Source organism: Prosopis cineraria, unplaced genomic scaffold, assembly GCF_029017545.1.
Source record: "Prosopis cineraria cultivar Desert tree isolate PC_DT_omini unplaced genomic scaffold, ASM2901754v1 PC7, whole genome shotgun sequence".
NCBI classification, from domain to species: Eukaryota; Viridiplantae; Streptophyta; class Magnoliopsida; order Fabales; family Fabaceae; genus Prosopis; species Prosopis cineraria.
In genome coordinates this window covers 31,800,498-31,823,416 of record NW_026555338.1, presented here as the reverse complement: position 1 = coordinate 31,823,416, position 22,919 = coordinate 31,800,498, and the positions used below count along the sequence as shown (strand labels likewise).

Sequence of the window (22,919 nt, the reverse complement as noted above, 5' to 3'; positions counted from 1 at the left end):
AGGCGTTTTTTTTTTTTTCAAAAAGAAATTAATGCCTTCATTCTATATAGAATAACATATGATTTCAGAGTTCAAATTACTCTGAATTTCCTTCATCATTTAAAAAACCAAGATAAAAAACAAACAAACACATAAACTTACCAAATGACTAAAAAAGAACACACCTAAATTATAAATAGATCAAGGATATTCAAGTACTAATGTTAAAATGATGACAAAAACTGATAATCTGGGGGAAAAATCCTTCAATCCAGCTTGAACTAAACAATCATAATAAATTATCAAGAACTTCATTCCAATCTAACAGAGAAGAATAACAATGTATCATGTAACCATGGATTTTCCTTCCGTTTTTAATAAAAAATAACCATGGATTTTCCTTCCATTTTTTAATAAAAAATAACCATGTATTTCCCCCTACCAGATTCAATGCAAGGCAGTCATAGAGCCCTCTAACAGTTCAATGTACTGAGGTTTTGCTCCTTTTATATGATACCCAAGCAGGTGCTTCATTAGCCAAAGCAACCCATATGGTGGGCCTCGTGTGAAATCATTTCCACATAATCTTTGGGTTTAATCTGTCAAAATTAATAGCAGTAATCACATTCACCACTATTTAAAACAAAAACAGAGAACTAATCAATCCATCCGAACAGCATATGTTGATTTAATCAAGAAACGATCACAAGCAGTCTCTCGAGATGTTCCAAATGTGGCACTTCCAGTAGCTTCAAGAAGACTACTAATAGAATCCCTAACTAAAGCTGCAATCCCACATTCATGCAAATTGAGGATTCGATAGAGGCCCCTTACTTTTGATATTTTTTTGGAACCGCAAAAGCATATTTGGAATAAGTTACTAAACTCGTAACAATGATATATTATAGCAAGCTTTAACTTTTCTGTACAAGAATGAAATTTCATGAGCACCATTTTTCCCTCACTGGGAGTTTGCACTCATATCTTTGGTGGGTCTAAAATTGATGCGTGATGGCTTCATTTTACACCACTGTTCTAAAAAGAAAAGCATGTGAACTTAGACCAAAAGCCAAAGTACCCATTTTACTATCTTCTTGTCTAATTTTTTTTTCTATTTATTCATTCACCTTGGTTTATATGAAGAAGAGATGAGACCAAGTATCATTTTATTTTATTGAATAAGTTTAAAGAGTGGAAGATCCTTGAAAATGAATTCCATGAATTACCATAACCTACTTGATTCAGATGAAAGTTAAAAATAAGACTAAAATGAAACATACGCAACTAAAGCTACTCAATTGCACTTTCTTGAAATAAAAAAACCAATAAGGTATCTCCATGCTGCTGCACTTAGTGGCTTACATGCCTACTTATCACATCAGCTAGAAGAAGGTAAAGTCCTACTAAACTCTCTTTCCCCTTGAGCTTAACTTCCTTGAAAATTGAAACATAAGCAAAACATCAGGAATGAGCCATCAATGTGATCATATGAACATGATTAACATGAATAATCTTTAATAAATAATCCATCAACTTATCCTACTCATATTTGGGGCAAAAGGCACACTTGAAGGTGGGGGCACTTACTAAGACAAAATAATATTTAATGATAGGATGATGAACAACATGTTGAACAAACGAATTCATCCCTTAAAATTCCAGTTTAAAAGATTTCATACCCCTTAATCAACAAAAAGGGCAAGTACCAATTTCACCTCCCAATGTTACTAACCTATTTCAACTTTGCTTCGATCCAGTAACAATATAAGCTTCTACCACACGGACAATATCCCTTTGATAATATTGAGCGAAAACAACTCATGTTATCAATAGTCAACTGAGGGGACCCATTAAAGTAAAAGGTTTATAAGAATAAAAAACTGGCATAAGGGGACCTAGTAACCTTTCCTGCTCGTGTTGATATGTAGAGCTTCTCAAGTTTCTGATGTTGTTGGAGCTCTATCTCATCAGTAATCACATTATCTGAACCTTCATACCCCCTGCCCCATACACTTTCAGAGAATATGAACTATCAATCGCCATCTAAAATTAAAAAAAAAATAGGAGTGATAAATGGGAAATACTTTATAAAAAGAAAGAACAAACCTTTAGTAAGAAAGTTACACTTACTTGCACCCACCATCCTTTTTTTAAACATTTGCAAGGATTAAAAGAAAAAAAGGAAAAAATCAGCATCTATAACAGGCATTTAGCTTGCATGCAATTTTTATGTCATGGTTATATGGCATAAAGCAAACAATAGAATTAAACTGTACATACATGTCATGCAAACAAGATTGTCTAGTGCCAATTTATGCATAAAACTAAGTTAATCCTCCTCGTTTGAGGATACACTCAGAGAGATGGATTGTTTTAGTAAGGCAGTAGAGCTTCTTCATGGTCTTCAATTTTATGATTGTTATTCATTGCTGCTGTTGTCAAAACCATCACATTCTTCAAGTTAAATGGATGGTATGAATCTAAACAAATTGTTCTTACCCTATTTTTCTTGTTGCTCTTATGCCTATTGCATTCTAAATCAATATCTTCAAGGCAGGGAATGACTTTAGTGTTTGCAGGAGCGAATTTCCCTGTGAATATTTTGCACTTACGGTCTAAATTTCTAATCAATATGGAAATCTGACAAGTTAATTAGGTTTCATAGACTTTAGCACAGGAGGCTACTTTGAAATAATCAACTCATACCAGGGACAAATGGTGAGGATGGAAAAAGATAGATAATGATTTAAAATTAAGATCAGATAGGAAAAACATTAGAAAGAAGGTGAAGATATTCGGATGGTTCCAGGAAGAATAGAAATGAAGTGTACACGGATTCAAACGGATGATTTATACCTGTGCCAAATTTTATACTGAAGAGGGTGAAGAAAGAAAATGACCATTAGTTCATACTCAAATAGTTAATATAAAAATAAAAAAAGTCCAATTAAAAAATAATATTCCATGAACTCCCAACTTTAATAGTAACCAAAGTAAGACTACTTATAGGTATGACACTCTTTCTTGTTTCCTATTTCTACAACAAAGTGTAGATATTTAAAACAATTCAAGATTGCTACTTGTAGATCCATAACGCCAAAGATGCAACAAATAAACTAATCCATTATGTATATCAAAAAAAAAAAAAACAAACCATTATATTACCTCTCAAGTTGGGTGCCCATCAACATCACATTCCGAAAATCCCATCAATATAAATAACCAAACAGTAATAGTTACAACTCTTAAGCGTCAACTGAATAACTGATTTCAAACATAACTAATATTGATTGTATGATAGGGATTAAAAAAGAGCCAAAAGTAGAATGTGATAAATCATCAATATATACCTGTAAAATAAGAATAGCCAGGCCATACTTAAACAAAATAGTCCTTAAATTCTAACATTCTAACTCATGTTAGATGAAGGATTTCGGAAAGGGCACAGTTAAGACATATCAGACCTGTCTTTAAGTTCCTGAACTCTTGCTTCAGACTGATCATCATGTGCAAGCAAAATGCTGGTAGCCTCTGGTTCCTTCCTCTTATTCTCCAATGAATTAGGTTTGTTGTTGAGACCATTGGCTTCTAGCTTATGGTTGTAAGGTCCTGATATTGCTCTGCTTCTCCCAGTGTCATCCATAAGATCTGACCTTCTGGGATATTTTTCAACAGAATGATTACCAGTGTTTTTTTTTTTAACACTGAATCCTTCCTTTTTAAGTTGTCAACAGCATCTACTTTATTTTTTTCAAAACCATTCTTGATTGACGAAGAATCTTTCTTACCATTCTCTAAAGAAACTAAGTCTTTTACATGTCCATTAGTTACTACAGGCTGCAAGGATACAAAAGAAGAGAAAAGACGCATTCCTTCAATATCTCACTCATCTAAGGTAGACCTTAATGAAGTTAATTAACATAAAAATGATTTTTTAAGTGATTAAAAAATTAAACCTTTGTTCATTTAAAACAGAAGAAAACTAAAATTGTTCTTATCCACGAAGAAAACAAAGAGAGAAGATTCACCGGTCATATTGGAACTAATTCCCTTAGCAGCCAAACAGATGGAAACATATGAAAGGCAAATGGAAATGAGATGAACCTGAGAGGCGTAGAAATAATAGTAGCAATAGTAGCCGAAGAAGAAGAAGAAAAGTAAGAGAGGAAACAGAGCTCAAGGCGAGCTAACTTGAGAAGGTTGCGGCGGCAAGAGTCAATGATCTTGGTGGAAGTAGGCAACTCTTGGATTCTATCAATCACGAACTTGCATCTCTTCTTCGCCGATTCCACTTCTGGAGTGGAGGTACGTACCAGAAGTCGGTAGTGGAGATTCCAGTGAAGGGTGAGCAGCTACAGATGCTTCCCCACCGTCGTCTGAGAAATTTTGATAGTCGCTAGTTGCTGAGTTTGATGTTTGATAAGTGAATATTTAAAATTAAATAAGTGTAGATTTTAATTTAAATATAATTATATTTATTAAGATTTTTATATTTATTTAATTAATATTTATATTTTTTATTATTTAATTATAAAATAAAAAGAGATTTTAATATAAAATGTATTCATATTTTTTTATTTTTATACTTTGCAACAACAACAAAAAAATAAACCAGATAAAAAAAAGAGAAATATATATATATATATATATATATAATATAAAGGAAGGAAACGTCGTAGGCTACTGTCGCAAGGATATAGACATACACATGGAGACTAAATATTTTAGAAAGATAACGTACAAGACGCAATTTTCAAAAGGAGGAAAAAGGGCACAGCTAAAAATAAAATATTATTATATATATATATATATATTAGAGTCTTATATTGACAAGAAAAAAAAAGGAGCCTTTACTTTGATTAAAAATATTACTCCCATCAAGAGGGAAGGCATTCAATCACTTAATTGAGTACCTTAAAAAAAAATTTTCAGATATTTGGAACTTGTAAAAGTATTTTGAAGGTTGAAAGCGAGATCGTTGAGGAGTTCTATAAATTATAATTATTATTTTTACTTCTTAATTTTTTCTATGATCATTTTTTATAATTGAAGATTTTAGAATGGTGTTATTTGATTTTATTATGTATTTTTAAATTATCCAGTTGTAATAGAGATGTAACCCAATTAAAGAGCTAATTTTTTACTTTCTTTGTTTTAACTCTTTACATTTATATTTATAAATATTTTTACTTTTTAAATTAAATTTATTTCTCTTGCTCTTCATGTTGATTTAATGATTGACCACCATTTAATTAAATCTATGGGTAATTTTGATAGATCAGAGGTGAAGAGAGAGTCAAAATCTAAAGAAATAAACATAAATATCTAAGCTAGGGATAGTTCTAAAAATTTGTGGTGATTTAAACTATAACTTCACGATTTAATTAGTTGTTTGAATATTGTGAGAAGGAGTTCGACGCTAATTAAAAAGGGATTAATAATTTAAGAGAATATTAAGATATTTTAAAAATAATTGTTACTACAAGTGATTAGAGTCAACTCAAAGAGTAGAAACTAACAACTTATAGGGTGAATTTTAAACTCCAACACTTAAAATGATTATATTTTCATCATCATTATTTTCTTGATTTATTTTTATTTTTTATATTTTTATCAAAATTATTTATTTTATTTATTTTCTTGAACTATTAATTATTTAAATAAAATTGTAACTTTTCTATGAGTTTAACATCTAAAATATTTTAAAAAATTTATTATTGTAATTTTATACACCTGAGCGTTCAATGTTAGCCTGGCCCGATCTGCATAGAGCTCGACGCGAGGGTTGATGGCAATGGCCTGAGTGAGTAGGTCTACGACGATCTCGGAGAAGACGCGGGGAGAGAGCAAAAATGGGTGAGGACGGCAATTTCAAATATTTTACTATTCTGGACCTTTACTTGATCTTATAAAAAGATGAAATTGGGGGCATTTTGTCAGTGCACTGTTCATTCACTGTTTACATGGACATCCCAAATTTATGAAGGTATTGGATTAATTCCCATGATCCACGGTCTTGCCAATATAGAAGAAATTTGAGCAACCCCCAGCCGAAAGGTACAGGGACCTGAATTTTATATATTTTTTAAGAAAAATTGCAAAAAATAATTAACGAAAGAACTTTAAGAAAGACATGCTTACTACTGGCATACAAACTAACATGTCAAGTATATAGAGGTAAATAGATACTCACAGTGGCGGTGCCAGAACCTTGCGCCAAGAGGTGTAACATTTTTATAATTAATAATTTAAAAATTATTTAGTAATTAAAAAAAAAGCCATATACATACCTTACAATTGTACCTTACGTGCTGGAATTGTTAAGCAATTATCAATATATCTTTTTCAGTATAAATTACTAGACAATTATTCATCAATGAATCTTTCATACGATTTCACAACTGATTTTTCATAAACTTCATAGTAGAAAAAGCTTTTTCTATTATTGCTATGGCAACTGGTAATATCATTGTTAATTTCAAGAGAGTATAAACTAAGAGATAAATTATATTTTTTCTTGTTTACACCAATTTTTGTGCAAGACTATCAATTCCTTTTAATGATGCAAATTCAATATTTCTTTGCATATCAATTATGTAAATCTCAAATTGATTATCAAGTATTATTAATTTTTTTTAGAATCCAACCATTTTAAAGTTGGTCTAGAGGTGTAAAATATTTAGGTCAAATGGTGCAAAATAATAAAACATATCACATCTTCTTTGTAATTTTCTCTAAAGACCTGCCCCTTGAATTGAACACAGCATCGCCCATGTATTCTCATGTATATTACCTATAAGTGCCACCTTTCTTAAAATCTTAAATATAATATATTTTTGAGTAAAACTTAACATTTAAAGACTAATTTAAGATATAGGTTTATTTGGTGCAGGATCTCACTGAATTATAGTACATGTGTGTGTGCGTGTGTCTTGTAATAATGGAAAATGGTTGATCTACTTTTTATATTTTTCTTGTTTACTTCCTTTCTTTCAAAATGTACTTGATATTTTGGTAACTTTTGATTTTGTTCACTCAATCACCAATCACAAATTTATCTTCTTTAATTTTCTTTTAAATTATTTTTAAATCTTTGAATGTTCATATTTTTAGAAATGTAGCGCTTGATGGAGACTAGAGCAATCATATAGGTGTGTGTATTACTAGTATTTTATTTTATTTTATTTTTGGACCTCGGAGTCTTTTATAATAGTTGGCATGAATCACTACTTTCCTCATGGGATTTAAATAAGAAGCAACTGCTATTATTATTACTGTTGCTACTACTGTTATTGATGCTATTACTGCTGTTGCTGCTACTTTTATTGCTATTGTCACCGCCTACTACTACTACATTGCCAGAGTCCTCTGGAGTAATAGCATCATTGATCAAATAAAAGAACACATTGTTAATATGTAAAAGGACAAGTGGGAGTAACTTTTAATTTGAAACAAAATTATATTTCGAGAATAGGGAGGGGTTAGCATAAGAAGAAGAATCCTTCATTATTAAGTTATGTATACTTTTGGAATGAAATTCCGAGAATAAGAAGGGGTCGGCAGAAGAAGAAGACGAATCCTTTACGAGTATCTGTGAAGAAACTAATAATGAATAATTCATTTCTATTATAAATGCCTCTTGGGTTGAGAAAAATACAATCAGGTGGGCAAATGCCTCACGTAATCTGAGCAACGAAATCTGGGCTATAAACGGATATATATAGCCTAGAAAAACAAGGAAGAATAAAGAAATAAAGAAACAAAGAAAACACAAAAACATGCTATCCAGGCCCAAACACCTAACCACAAAATCGGCCCACAACTCTCAGCACTCCCCCTCAAGTTAGAACCGAAAACATTCAATGTTCCTAACTTGGAAAGTAATTTTTCATGAGCCTTTCTTCCCAATGCTTTAGTTAAAATATCAGCCTGTTTATCCGTTGAAGCCACATGTTGTAATGAAATTAAACCACTTTGCAACTTTTCTTTAACAAAATAACAGTCTATCTCAATGTGATTTGTTCTTTTATGATAAACTGGATTTGAAGCAATCTGGATTGCTGCCTTGCTGTCACAAAATACAGAAACATTACGAACATTCAAATCTTTCAATAATCCATCTAACCAAATAATTTCAGAAACTATACTTCCTAAAGCTCTATATTCTGCCTCAACAGAAGACTTGAAAATCGTGCTTTGTTTCTTGAATTTCCTAGCAATAATAGCTCATCCGAGTTTAATCAAATAATCTGTTACAGATCTACAAGATTCTAAACATAAAGCCCAGTCAAAATCACAAAATCCCTCAAGCTTTATATCTCCTGAAGATGGAAAGAAAATGCCTCTACCCGGATCCTTTTTCAAGTATTTAACAGTATTTAAAGCGGCCTTTGAGTGAGATTTTATAGGACTCTACATAAATTGGCTCAATAATTGCACTGCATAGCTAATATCAGGCCTGGTTGTGGTTAAGTATAGTAATGTACCTATAAGGTGCCTATATCTAGTTGGATCCTGTAATTCATCATCTTTCTCCCCCTTTCCAAGTAAACTATACAGTTTCAGACCAGGATTGATTGGCATATTTCTAAGTTTATAAGCACCCAACCCAGTAGTAAGTAAAGAGTATATTTTCTTTGATTGAGAAGCAATCCTTTAGAAGAATGAGCAATTTCAATTCCAAGAAAATACTTTAAGGGACCCAGATCCTTCATTTTTAAATTCTTATGAAGATAAGCCTTTATGTCCTCTATACCTTCAACATTGTTTCCAGTTGTAACAAGGTCATCAACATAAGCAAGAACAATAACAAAATCATTTTCATGATGTTTAGTAAACAAGGAGTAATCAAATTTAGATTGTACAAAGCCTCCAGCAGTTAAGGCATCACACAATTTTGCATTCCGTTGTCTAGTAGCTTGTTTTAAACCATACAAGGACTTAATCAACCGACAAACTTTCTTCTCCCCCTGTCTACTAAACCCTAAAGGTATTTTCACATATACTTCTTTAGTTAAATCTCCCTATAGAAAGGCATTATCCATGTCCATCTGAAACAAATTTCAGTTATATTTAGCCGCTAGAGCTAAAACAGCATGAACGTGTTCATTTTAACAGCAGGAGTTTCTAAATAGTCTATCCCTTCTATTTGACTAAAACCCTTTGCTACTTACATAGCTTTAATTTATTTAGGCTCCCATCAGCATTATATTTCTTTTTGAACACCTATTTACAACCTATGGCTTTCTTACCAGGGGTAAATCTGTTATTTCCCAAGTCTTATTCCTTTCTAAAGCACTGATTTCATCTTTCATTGCTTTGATCCACCTATCGTCTTTTATTGCTTCATCAAAAGTATTTGGTTCACTTATCTCATCTGTACATGCTATAAACTTTTTGTATGACTGGGAAATATTAATATAATTAATAGTATAATTAATACTATGTTGCATTAGGTATAAAACCTTTTTATTCCCTTTACTATCAATCTTATTAACAAACTCCAGACTAGAACAATCATAATCCTTGAGCCAACTGGGTGTTTTTCTAATTCTAACAGGTCTGCTATTATCTAAAGAAGTATTGTCTTGTGGAGTATGAACATCGGTATTATTCTCATGTACAGAATCAGTAATATTACATATAGGATCAGGACAAGCAAATTGTATTAGGAACATCATTAATGTAAAAAATAAAAGGGTCTTGTGCAATTACCTGATCTCATCTTTGATGATCAGGTTCCTTTTTCGAAAAAGAAAATTGATTTTCAAGGAAAACAACATCCCTATTCACAAATGCATTGTCATTCTCAATGTCATAAAGAATATACCCTTTTTGATTACTTGAGTAACCCAAGAAAACACAAGTATCAAATCTAGTTTCAAATTTTTCTAATCTGCCAGGAGTCTTAGCATGAGCTAAACAACCAAAAACTCTTAAAGAAGACAGATCTGGTTCTTTCTTATACAATAATTCATAAGGAGATTTATAATTTAAGGCTTTAGAAGGAATTCTATTAATTAAGTAAACATCAATTTTAACAGCTTCCCCCCAGAATTTTATTGGGATTTTGCTTGAAAAATTAGACTTCTAGAAACATCTAAGATGTGTCTCTGTTTCCTCTCAACAAGCCCATTTTGTTTTGGTGTATAAGCACAAGTAGTTTCATGAATAATGCCATATTCCAAGAAATAGTTAGAAACGTCATGATTTAGAAACTCAGATCCATTATCACTGTGGACACGCTTAATTTTAGCATCAAATTGGTTTGTCACCAAGTTGGAAAAAAAAAAAATTCAAGTGATAAAAGTTTCATGCTTATTGTGCAGCAAATAAATCCATGTTACGTGAGTAAAATCATCCACAATAGTAAAAAAAATCTATATCCCTAATGGGTTGGCTCCTTGTAAGGACCTCAGATATCAACATGTAGTAATTCAAAGCAAGAAGCAGTTTTTATTTCACTAAAAGGAAAAGGCAAGTGAGTTTGCTTGGCTTTAAAACATACATCACATTTAGAAGTATCAGCAAAAAACAAATGGTCCTTTAAAGGAGTAATATGTCTAAGTATGGAATCTGAAGGGTGTCCTAATCTTAAATGCCAAATAATATTATCGATAGCTAGTTTAGTAGAAAAACATTAGACAGGGGAGAGCTTTCATCCACAATATACAATCCAGAATAGATTCTACTAATCACTTTCATACTACCACTGTAGAGCCCCTGTAAGACACAAATATTAGGAAAGAAAGCCACAAGACACTTTTTCATCTGTAAGACAAGACATAGAAATTAAATCATAGCAAATTCCTGAGGCATATAGAACATTGTTTAATACAACATCATAGAATAATCTACAACACCAACATGTGTGACAGGCAATCTAGCTGAATTAGGAATTTCAATATGAAGAGGGGATCCAACATACTTTTGATAGTGATCAAGGTAAAACAGATTACTCACAACACGACAAGTTGCTCTTGAGTCTAAAATCCAGCATGCACGTAATTCATGTGTGGAGGATAAAGTAGTGGGAATCAAACTTGAAGATTCCTCTGAGTCCTTTACAGTTCCTGTTCCAACAGATTTTGTATTTGTTAGTGAAAGTGTCTTAATTTCCTTTTTCAGATTCTCAATGATTCGTTCATAATCCTTCAGAGATAGCATTTTTTGTTTGGTGGATGAGTCACACTGTTGTCCTGACACATTAAGAGAAGCAAGAGCGTCGTTGTGAGTTTCTTGTTTATATGGGTTGCCACAATTTCTACTTCCTTGATAGTTTGATGGAAAACCAACAAGATGATAGCAAGAGTCCTTGGTGTGTCCTCTTTTCCAACAAGATGATAGCAAGAGTCCTTGGTGTGTCCTCTTTTACGACAATAAGTGCATTCATTAGGAATATCACTTCGAGCACGTCCCCTACCAAATCTTCCTTTGCCTCGAGTTGCCATGGCAGAATAATCAGATGGTTGAGAAGACGATGTTAAAGAACGCTAAGATTCTTCTTGCGAGATTATTGCATGGGCCTGATTCACTGATAGTAGTGGAGTCATGAGAAGAATCTGACTGCGAACGGGTTGATCAGAATCATTGAGCCCCATCAAAACTAAAAAAAAAATTGTTATTGGATGTTCTTGGCGTATTCTACTGATGAGGTGCTTTTACAAGTGGGTATATGTACGACAGTGGCATACTCCTCCCATAGTTCCTTGAGTTTGGTAAAGTACCTGGAAACGGACATACCTCCTTAATTAATGGAGTTAAGAAGATGATGGAGATTGTAGATCTTGGTTCCATCAGTGATGTTGAATCTTTCACGTAAATCATTCCAGACTAGAAGTGCATTTCTGACTAAGTAATGCTTACTACAATTTCTTTAGAGACAGAATTAACTAACCAAGAGAGAACTACTGCATTACAACGGTCCTATTGAGCTCGGAGATTCTCAGCCTGAGCATCTCGTCTGCAAGATCCGTCAACTAGGCTGATTTTATTCTTCGCTTGTAAAGCCATCCGCATAGCTCGACTCCATATCCCGTAGTTGGTAGTGCCGGTGAGTGGTTGAGCGATGAGCGTGATAGCTTGAGTATCTGAGGGATGAAGGTAGAGAGGATGATTGAGGTCAAGAACGGAAGTGAAGGATTGATTGGAAGAAGAATCTAAATCAGTCATGGTGATGGTTGAAGATCAATGGAGAAGCGAGGAGGAAGATGATGGCCAAAAAGTCAAGAACGTGATGTGAGCAAGAACGCGATGTGAGAGTTAGGGCACGGATGAAAAGGAGGGATTGAGGTAAACATATGGGTCAATAATATGGACCCAACTCGGATGCCATGTGAAGAAACTGATAATGAATAATTCATTTCTGTTATAAATGCCTTTTGGGCTGAGAAAATTACAATCAGGTAGGCAATGCCTCACGTAATCTGAGCAACAAAATCTGGGCTATAAACGGATATATATATATATATATATATATAGCCTAGAAAAATAAGAAAGAATAAAGAAACAAGGAAAACACAAACACCACGCTATCCAAGGCCAAACAGCTAACCACAAAATTGGCCCACAACTCTCTAACTCTCAACAGTATCTCTCAATAGTCAATAGTTAGCTGGGCGCATGTATTGGTTAGATCTTGTTGGAAATTATACTAACACTTCTCTTATATATTCTATTTATAGTGCAGAGATAAAGTATTTATTTAAATTTTATTTATATGATACTTCAATAATTATTATATTTATTTTTATTTTTTGTTCTTATTAAATGTTAAAAATATCATTAAATACTAGAGTATATATTTTATTATTGAAGTATGTATATTTAATAGAGATAAAGTTAAAAATTTATTAAATTTTTAAACAAAGTTAACAAAATTTAAAGTTTTTCTCGGTTCTAGTAAAAATTTCAAAATGACTTATAAATATAATTAGGGTGAGTAATTCTTAATACAATGAACAGTTGGGTTTTTTGAGGGAGAAGTATAGGGAATTGAAGATTCCCTTTAACAATCATTGAGAGCACAGTGATGAAAATAATTTGTCTAGTATTATTTCAACTTACTTGAGTTTAGAAGTTAATTAAATATATATCCATTTTATCTCTATATCATTTAAAAATGAATAATTAGTACAGGACGCATGGGTTAATTACTATGATCATAGTTACAAATTAGCAATACAAGTGAGAAAATAAAATATGATTGATCATGAAAATCACTCTCACACACGGACGCACACATGTATCATTCACATAATCATTATATATTTAAAATTCATTCTCAACAAATGTTTAATGATTTATATTACTTTAGTGTTTTCACAGTAGATATTTTGTCACATGTTAACTTATCTTGTAGATAGTATATTTTTAATATGAAAAGTCATGATCACTAGCTACTCGATCGATGAGATACACACTGCCCGCTTAATTAATAGTACAACCATCATCTTTATGGATTCTTGCATGTCAATTCCACTCCCCAGAGACTAATAACCAGGGCTTTGAATATGAATAAAAAATGATTACATAATTTAATAGAGAAAGAGAAGGAAAAAAGAAAAAAAATGATAATGCTTCAATTCATATCTCACGTATATCATTTTTATATTTAACAAATAAAAAAGTGAGGTTTGTTACTATAGAATATCATAAATATGTAAATTAGGATTTTAATATTAATTCTATATATCGTAATCTTGATGACATGTGCATCGCAAGTGTGAGATTCGTGCTAATCTTGATGGCACGTGTATCGCACATGATTAGTGCTAATCTTGATGGCACGTGCATCGCAAAGTATTAATCTTGATAACACATGCATTGCACGGGATTGGCGTTAATCTTGATAACACATTTATAGGCACAATTGCAACCTTTAAGATGTGAGATTAGCCCATCAAAGATGGAGCTGCCAAATTTGAATTATTTAAATCTTAGTTATAATGAATTTCAGTAGGAGTGAAATTCTCAAATTTTTAGTTTTCTCACTAAATTAAGATACATTGATCTCTTTGATTCTTCTTTTGGTAGAGAAATACCAATTGAACTTGGCAAGCTTTCAAACTTGTAGGTTCTAGATCTTTTCCACAGTGATTTAGTTGGTAGCATTTCTTTCTAACTTGGGAACCTTTCAAGTTTGCAAGAGCTCCATTTGGATTGGAATAAATTAGTTGGCATTATTTCTTACCAACTTGGTAATCTTTCAAGCTTGGAGGAGATTCTTTGGATTGGCAGCAATGATTATTTGAAAATTGATGATAAGAGTCTAGCTAGCATTGAATGGCTTTTTAATCATCGGTCTTTAACTTCACTTGATTTAAGCTCTGTTTCCAATTTTAATTACTCTAACAACTTGTTAATTATTGGGAAGCTTTCAAGCCCAAGAGAGCTACGGCTACAAAATTGTAGTTTGACTGATGTTAATATTCAATCCATTCCTCCGTTTCATTTGAATTTTTCTACATCTCATGTAACTCTTGATCTTGATTACAACAAGCTCACTTCATCAATGTTCCCTTGACCATTCAATCAAAGCTCCAATCTTGCAAAACTTTATCTTTACTACAATTACTGGGTGCTCCCCTTCCAAATGATTTTGGAAAAAAAACACATGAATTTTTTAGCAAATCTCGACCTTTCATATAATGACCTAAATGGAACAATCAACGATTTTCATTTTGACAATCTCACCAAATTACAATATTTATATTTATCTCATAATTCGTTGACCATTAAATTTAGTTACAATTGGATTCCTCATTTTCAATTACAAAAAATTTATTCTTATTCAATAGCAAATCGGAGCCTAGATTCCCAAAATGGCTTTGCAATCAAATAATTTACAATATTTATAAGTTTCTCATGTTGAAATTAGCGATTCTATTCCTGAGTGTTTTGGGAAACTTGCAATGAGGGTGTGGCATTTATATATAGAATTGAGCGATATCAAAGGCGCCATCCCAAATTTGCCACTTAAAGTAACTGAATTTGTGAGAATCTCAGTGGTTTCAAATGAAATAGAAGGTCCGGTTTCTACTATTCTTGTCAGCCGCAACATACGAAGATGTTTCAAGAAATCAACTTTCCAATTTTTCTCCATCTGGCGAAGGGACAAGTTCTTCAATTGTTCAAAATTAAACTTAGGAGCATTAAATCTCTCAATTAAGTAATAAATTATTGGGGATAATTCTTGATTGTTGGAAAGGTAAAGGTGCATGATTTGGCCTCACAAGTGCACAAAATCGATGTAGTAATAAATCCCGAAGTATTCTAAAAGTTGAATTTAGAGGAAGATAGTGATTTTTGTTATTTAAGAAAACAAGTTAGAGTTTTGAAAAGAGATTTAAATTAAATGATGCAATTAAATAAGAAAATAATAAACATGATGAGATGATGAACCAACCAGCGAGACGAATTCCAAGGATTAAGATTCACCTATCAAGATAGATTATTCTAATTCAATTAATTATTTTCCTTTCTTTTATAGTGACAATAGTTTCTAAGGTGTCATAATTACCTTTCAGTATATTATAATGCATTTAATTAGAGTTAAATTTAGCTCTCACTAAATTCTACTTTCTAACTAAATTATGAAGCTACGATCTAAACCACCATAAATTCCTAAATTATTCATAATTTAGTTATATGTGTCTATTTCTCTTGATCTGGGTAAGTTTTTTACCTTTTAGTTTACCATACTACCCACAAACAATTTATATAGTGGTCAATCTATATGAAAAATAATTAAAATGAAAGAGATAGATATAAAAGTAAATATAAATTCTCATAGACAAAATTCAATGTTTAACGAAAAAAATAAAATAACCATATAAAAAGAAAATTCATCCTAGTCAAACTACTTTCTACCCTGATTGAGAGTTTAGTAAGAACTCATAGAGTTAAAATTACAATCCTATATAGAAAACATGAACATATTTTAAAGAAGAAGAAAAGAGAAAAAGATCTTAGTTCAGAAGACTCTTTTAGATTTCGTAATATGCCTCATAGTCTTCATATATAAGATTGGATGCCTTTTGAATGGGCCTTAGATCTTATCTATAGACTTTTTCCCATATTTTTCTTGAATGATTCCTGGCTAAATGCAATCACAAGATATCTTTTGATCCCCTTTGATATGATTCTGTCCCTAGTGATATCCTTGTGCAAGTATCCTTTGCTTTTATATATATATATATATATATATTAGTTTACTTGCTCCTTCTTGTTATATACATGGGTGTATTTTCTTTTCTTTTTCCTCTTTGATTTCAATTATTTTTTTTCTACAAAATACAAAAACAAATAGATATGAGTAGATTTTGTAGTAAAGATTTCTCTTTATCTTATAATTAAGTAATAGGAAGAAAATCTAGAGAAATTAGTTAAGTAGTTATAAAATAATAATAAATATAATCAAATATAGTCTAAAATATATAACTATTTATCAGTAAAATACACTCCTACCAGTGTAAATTTAATCACCAACTATTTTTTGAGTACCATTGGATAGCCTATATTATGAGGTAATGTAAAATAAATCATGAACTTTTAGAAATGAAGTGCTAGCACCTTCCATTAATTTTCAATTAACAAATGTTAGTTGACTAGTTGAATGTGCTATTTTCACCCAATATCTGTCTATGTGGCTATACATATGGCAAAATTATCCCACATGGTGTCTTTGTGGTTGAGGTAAAGAACCAATCCCTAACCTTCCATCAAACCTAACCTAACCAGGGAAAGCCTTCTTGTGGGTATGCCGATTGTCACTCCCTCCATCATCGGCTCACCCTCACTCATTTGCCGTTAGTGCCACTGCTGAGGGCCCCATCTTTACCTCTCACTTCTTTCTCTCAACTTTTTGACTTTCTCTATTTTTGCCACTACCCCTCTCCATCTTGGCCCCTTCTTTTTCATTCTCCCTCTCTTCCTGACATTCTAGATACTACGATCTTGTTGCTGGCATGCAAATGTGGTCTTCCATTTTTCTTTTAGGCTAGTTCATCTCCATTTATCGTTTTCTTCCCTTGCTCTTCTCCATTTATCTCATTCTCATTCTACGTGCTATTTGGCTGGGTCTTGCATGCTGCCTTGTTAAATGATGGTTTCTTGAAGTTAAGTTACATTAAAGCTTGGCCATATTGAAGCTCTCCCTTTATCTCCTAATTCTTGCCAAATTATTCTGATGGATGTTGGTTTTTATGTTAATTCTTGTTAGGTCTATTTATCTCAAATTATACTTGCAAACCAATGGCTGGTTTACTTGAGGTAATGAAGGAGGATTTTTCTCAAATCAAGGATGTTATCCCTCACTTGCATTTCAGTAATTGCTAACACTAATGAGAATCATGCTTTAATTGTAAATATCTCTATAAATTTTGTTTATTGGTGAAGAAAAAGGAAGAAGGAGAAGAAGATAAGGATGGCAAGGAGAGAGATGGGAGAGTGAAAGAGAAAGAGAAAGAAAATGTGGTCCTCGTCAGCGACGAGGTACTTGTCCAAGTGGCTTCGAAGCATCATGGCTTTGGATTTTTAAAATACCCCTTGTCAATTTGAGTCACAATAGTAGAAAGAAACTCCATCACCTACAACTTTAAAGCCAATTGAAGAGAAGATATGTGGATTGGCAACTTTTTTTCAATCAGAGTCAATTTCAAGCCAAGAGTTGTTTGCAGAACTATAGGCAGTGGAAGTGCATTTTAGCTCTCATCAGCGAAAGAAGGAAAAGAAGATAGGGAGAGGGAGGAGAGAGAGATGCAAGGAACAATGCCACATATATAGCCACGCAGACAAAGATTAGGTCAAAATATGGTCAACTAACGTTCGTCCATTGAAATTTAACGAAAACGCTAGATGCTCCATTGTTTAAAGCTCATGATTTATTTCACATTACCTCATAGTATAAGCTACCAGCCACTCCTATTCAAAAAATAGTTGATGGTTAAATTTTCACCTTTATCCTTGTTGAAATCATTTCAAATCATTAAGGATTCTTGATTTACCCAATAATTAATTCCCTGAGAGGATTCCTCGCTATAATTTCCTTAAGTCAAGTTCGACAATTGATTTTAAGAAACAATTGTTTTAGTGGTGAGCTTTCTTACTTGGAAAATGCAAATGAACTTCAGTTGTTAGATTTGCATAAAAAATGACTTGTGAGGGCCAATATCACCTTTGTGGATAAAAAAGAATCTAAGAAGGTTGGAAATTCTTATCTTACAAATGAATAACTTAGATGGAAACCTACCCTTCTCTTTTTGTTATTTAATCAATGTGAGAGTATTGGACTCTCTTTTAACAAGTTTACAAGACCTCTACCAAAGTTGTTTAGACAAGTTGGAGGCAATGGTTGAAAAACATGTCTTCAACAATGCCATGAACCTTATCATTTTCTCTCAAAATGGATTATCTGCTAGATGTTATTTTGATTTGTTTTTACCTGTGATGTGGAAAGGAGAATTGCAGCACAAGGATGGCTATGACTTCTAAATGTCATTGATCTCTCCCACAATCAACTTGTGGGTGAAATGCCAATGAGAGTTGAGAAATTGGTGGAATTAAAAGTCTTGAATTTATTAGTAAATAATTTGAGTGGATGAATCATTTATGAGATTGGACACTTAAAATTATTAGAAGTTTTAAATCCATCCAGAAATCTTTTTTTTTTTTCTAAAAATTCCTTCAAGTCTTCCTAAAATATTTTTTAAAAATATTCTCTCTACCCTGTTAGCCAAAGGAGCATGTGGCAGAAAGCAAAAAGTTAGACTTTGTCAAATTTAAGCTAGAAAATGAAAAAGAACGTTTTGCTGTCTGTATTACTGGAATTTTTTTTTTTTGCCAGAAGTATTAGTGGAATTAAAGGCAGTAATTTTACAAAAATCGTTGCAGTCATAGAACGATATTTAAAACTGTTACATCATACACACACATATATATGGTAACAATGTGTGAGAGCAATACTGTGGTGCGGACACTAGAGAATTACTTGTGTCATGTTTACATAATTCCATAAAGGATTGATACATCGCAGAAAAATGAGATGACGTGGTATTAATTAATTTCATCATTATTTACAAAAAGTTGAGAATTATGTATTTTTCATCTAATTTTAATTTCACTGATCTTTTTTTCCCCGTACACCAATTAATTTGGGTTTCGAACGTCATCTAAGTGCAAAGTGCTAATAATTCTGCGGATGCAGACGGCGAAAAAAGAAGAAGAAGAAGTCGGGAGAGCGACAAATATTGAAAAAGAACATAGAGTCTGATATTAATTTGTTAAGGGTTATGATTTATTTTTATCCTACTTTTTAAAAAAAAATGTTAGGCATCCTACATTGATAAGTGAAACAATTTTTTTCTTACACCATTTTTTTAGAAGCAAAAAAACTATTTTGTTAATTGCTCGTTAACTTTGTTATTTTTCATTGACATGATATGTGTGTGACTACATTGTCGCTAATCATATTTCTGATATTTTGTTCTAACCACGTTGTATTTGATAGTTACTAACAAAAATATATTATTTGTGAGAAAGTTATTTTTTTATAACAAGGAGATGAGAAACAACAAATCAAAACAAAGCTAGATTAATGACAAGAAACCACAGCAAGTTAATAATCTCTATTAAAAATCAACGAGTCCAAAGATTGAGACAGCACGTTCTTGATAACATCGAATAATTTTTCAAAAGTAAAGATTTTTTAAAATTATATTAATTTAATTTTAAATGTAAAGATTTAAAAAAATTATATTGATTTAATTATTTAAAAGTAAATTTTTTAAATTATATATTTAAATTAAATTTAGTATTTTTTTTTTGTTTTTGGGGGTGTGAAATCGAAATCTGCATGATTTATTTTAAAAAATAAATACTTTTATAACTTGGAGAATACCCCATGTTAATTTTACGGCTAGCAAATTTTACATTAAGGTTATAAAAGTCAATTACACTTATTTTGGTCCTTCATCATAATTTTAATCTTTTATTTTATGGTCTTTTATAATAAATTTTAGTAGTATTATCCCTCTCCCTAATTTGTCCCATCTTCTATTTTATTCCGTTGATTTTTGTACTTATAAAAATTGAGTCATAATGCCAATATATATATTCAATAATCTAGTTACTATGAATATATAGTCGCCTTTAAAGATGAAAAAAGGTGAGGAGAAATTATCATAAAATGTTGGCAAAGAAGATTTTGATTTTCGTTTTGCATTTGCTGTTTTATTTTATTTTCTTGTTTTAAATCAAAAGTAAATAAATAATCGAAAGGATCTAATTTGTTGTGGACAAAACAAGTCTGTTATGCGAATATCATAATTAGAAAGAATAAGTTTATTTTTCCGTATTATATTTTTAGTTTTGAAACCAGTAATTATTTTGATAGCATTGAACAAGTGAAGTAATGAATACTGTGAGTTTCAACTGTTATTTTGACAGGAATACCAGGTTCGCCCCATGATTATTTTTGATCAGTCTCCTGAGGTTTATAAATAAGAAGAACCCCTGGCTAATGCAACCTGTGAACTATTATGGTTCGAAGTCTTCTTCAAGAATTGGGATTATTTCTTTCTACACCCTCACTTTATACTGTGATAATTTAGGTGTTACATATCTTGCTGCCAATCCTGTTGCTCATTCTAGAGCTAATTAAGCACATTGCTCAGGATTATCACTTTGTGCAAGAGCAGGTTGCTGCTAAATCTCTTCTAATTGCCCCACACTCTTCCAAGGACCAACTAGCGGACTTAATGACTAGGCCTCTATCTTCTCTCAGATTCAATATACTTCGTTGGAGTGTCAATGTCAAGTCTGTGTGCCATTGGACTTGTGGGCGGATGTTAGAGTATCTGGACCAAAGCCCAAATGCAATTCACCGTCCTCCAATCCAAGCGCAGCTCAAGGAAATATGTCCAAATGGCAGCAAGTCATTCTAGAATTTCTACTCCTGTATACGTGTCACATTTTCATTAACTATCTTTTTATATATAATGACAGGCACTGTAACATTCGAAGCATGGAAAATACAAATATGATTTGAGAATCATTCAGAACCTTTTGGCGCCTTTCTGTCTTTACTTTTAGTTTTTTTTTTTTTTTTCCAATTTTATCGGATGTCCCCGAAGGGACGTCTTTGCTTTTTGTTTTTGTTTCTTGCTTTGACGACGTGCCACCACTACGGCACTCTGCCCGGTAGATAGTTTTTACACGTTATTTTTCATATTTATTTATCCCAGGCATCAGTGACCGACCCAAAAAATTTAATTAGTAGGGGGAAAATTTAAATCAAATATAAATATTAAAATTTCATTAAAACATAATTTGAAATATTTATTAAACTAATATAAAAAGAACATTTATTAAAGTTAATTATTGGAGGACTTGTATATTTTTATAACCAAGATAATAGAAGACTATATTTTTACTTTTTAGATAGTATATACGTTTCATGTTTCTAAAAAATAAATGGGCTCAAACCTGAAAATTTTTTTTATTGGGTGCAAAATGAAATTTTTTAGAGGGGGTCGAAATTTTTTAATGGAGTTATGTGTGATTTGCTTTAAATAAATGGAACCCATAGTTAATACAGTCTTTATTTTGCCACCACCAGGCCACCATCATGAACGCGCATCTGTCATTGCCAGGCATTGTATTAATGGAGACCTTGACTTTCGGACATGCAATTACTGAGCCCAAGGAAAATTATTTACTTCCAAAGGCGTTGTTCGCACGCAGCATCGCTTCATGGTGGATCTACTTTAATTTGTATATATATTTCCTTCTTTTCAAATAAATTGTGGCAACTTTTGACTTTTAATTCTGTTCAGTGTTCATTTCCCCATTATCCGGCATAATATCTTAAATTGGCTTTATTTTTTAAGAAAATATTTTTGAAATTTTATAAGATCATATTTTTGGAAAGGTGACACTTGATCTATCCTAGAGTTAATTACCAAAAAAAAAAGTCAATTAATCATAAGAAAAATGGCAAGAAAATCCCTCCAAATTATATAAATAATAATATAGTCTCTTAAAATATCATAATTTCACTTAAATTTTTATAGAGTTTTTTGTCAATAAATTTTAAATTAAAAAAATCATTTTACCTTTATTGATAAATTATGATTTATTATTCAATTCTTGTAATTTTTTGAATTAAAGTTATGAATGAGGTTTGTTATTTTGCAAACTTATTTTGCAATAATAGAAATTATATTTGATAAATTATGATTTCTTATTCAACTCTTGTAATTTACAGAACAAAAGTTGTTATTCATTAAGTAAAAGTTGTGATTGGGATTTATTTTTCAATAGCAGTAATTACATTTGATAAGTTGTGATTTTTTGTTCAACTCTTGTGATTTACAAAGCAAAAGTTATAATTTTTTAAACAAAAGTTATAATTGGAGCTTGTTGTTTTCAGTAAGGATAAAATGATCTTTTAACTTTAAAATTTATTGACATAAAGGCCATTGAAAACTTCATAAGAATTATAGTATTTTAAAAAAATTAAATTATCATTTATATAATTCAAAAGGATTTTATTATCATTTTTTTTAATCATAAAAGCTACTCCTTTATTTATCACTTTCTCTCTTTCTTGATACATGAGTTGGACTCCTCATCAAATTTTCTTAAATTAATGTGAAGGTAGTATGTGTGCAAGTTAGGGCTGTGCAAAAGTCCTCTGGTCCTGTCTAACGCCGTTTGACCTGAGATGGTCTTATCTTGTCCTGTCCTGTTCATGTAAACACTAGTCCTTTAGGATAAAAAAAATTGAAAAAATCAAATTATTTTTTAGATTGGACTGGACAGGAGATTGGGCATCTAGACCACTTGGTCCAGTCCAGTCTTATTAATTTATATAATATAATTTTTATTAATTTATTTTTGACAAATGCTTTAAGTGTAATTGATATTAAAGAGATAATTGC

The 22,919-nt window shown here is 31.7% G+C and overlaps 2 long non-coding RNA genes across 2 annotated transcripts; both read right to left on the bottom strand.

Moving 5' to 3' along the window:
- Positions 1 to 607: 607 nt before the first annotated feature.
- On the bottom strand, positions 608 to 4,369 carry LOC129316239 (uncharacterized). The gene is made up of 3 exons (XR_008594713.1): positions 3,444 to 4,369; positions 2,110 to 2,123; positions 608 to 2,022 (listed from the first exon to the last, which is right to left on the bottom strand). It is a non-coding gene; the product is annotated as an uncharacterized LOC129316239 (long non-coding RNA).
- Positions 4,370 to 10,567: 6,198 nt separating this feature from the next.
- LOC129315270 (uncharacterized) lies at positions 10,568 to 12,368 on the bottom strand. Its single transcript, XR_008594429.1, has 2 exons — positions 11,876 to 12,368; positions 10,568 to 11,705 (listed from the first exon to the last, which is right to left on the bottom strand). It is a non-coding gene; the product is annotated as an uncharacterized LOC129315270 (long non-coding RNA).
- Positions 12,369 to 22,919: the final 10,551 nt, after the last annotated feature.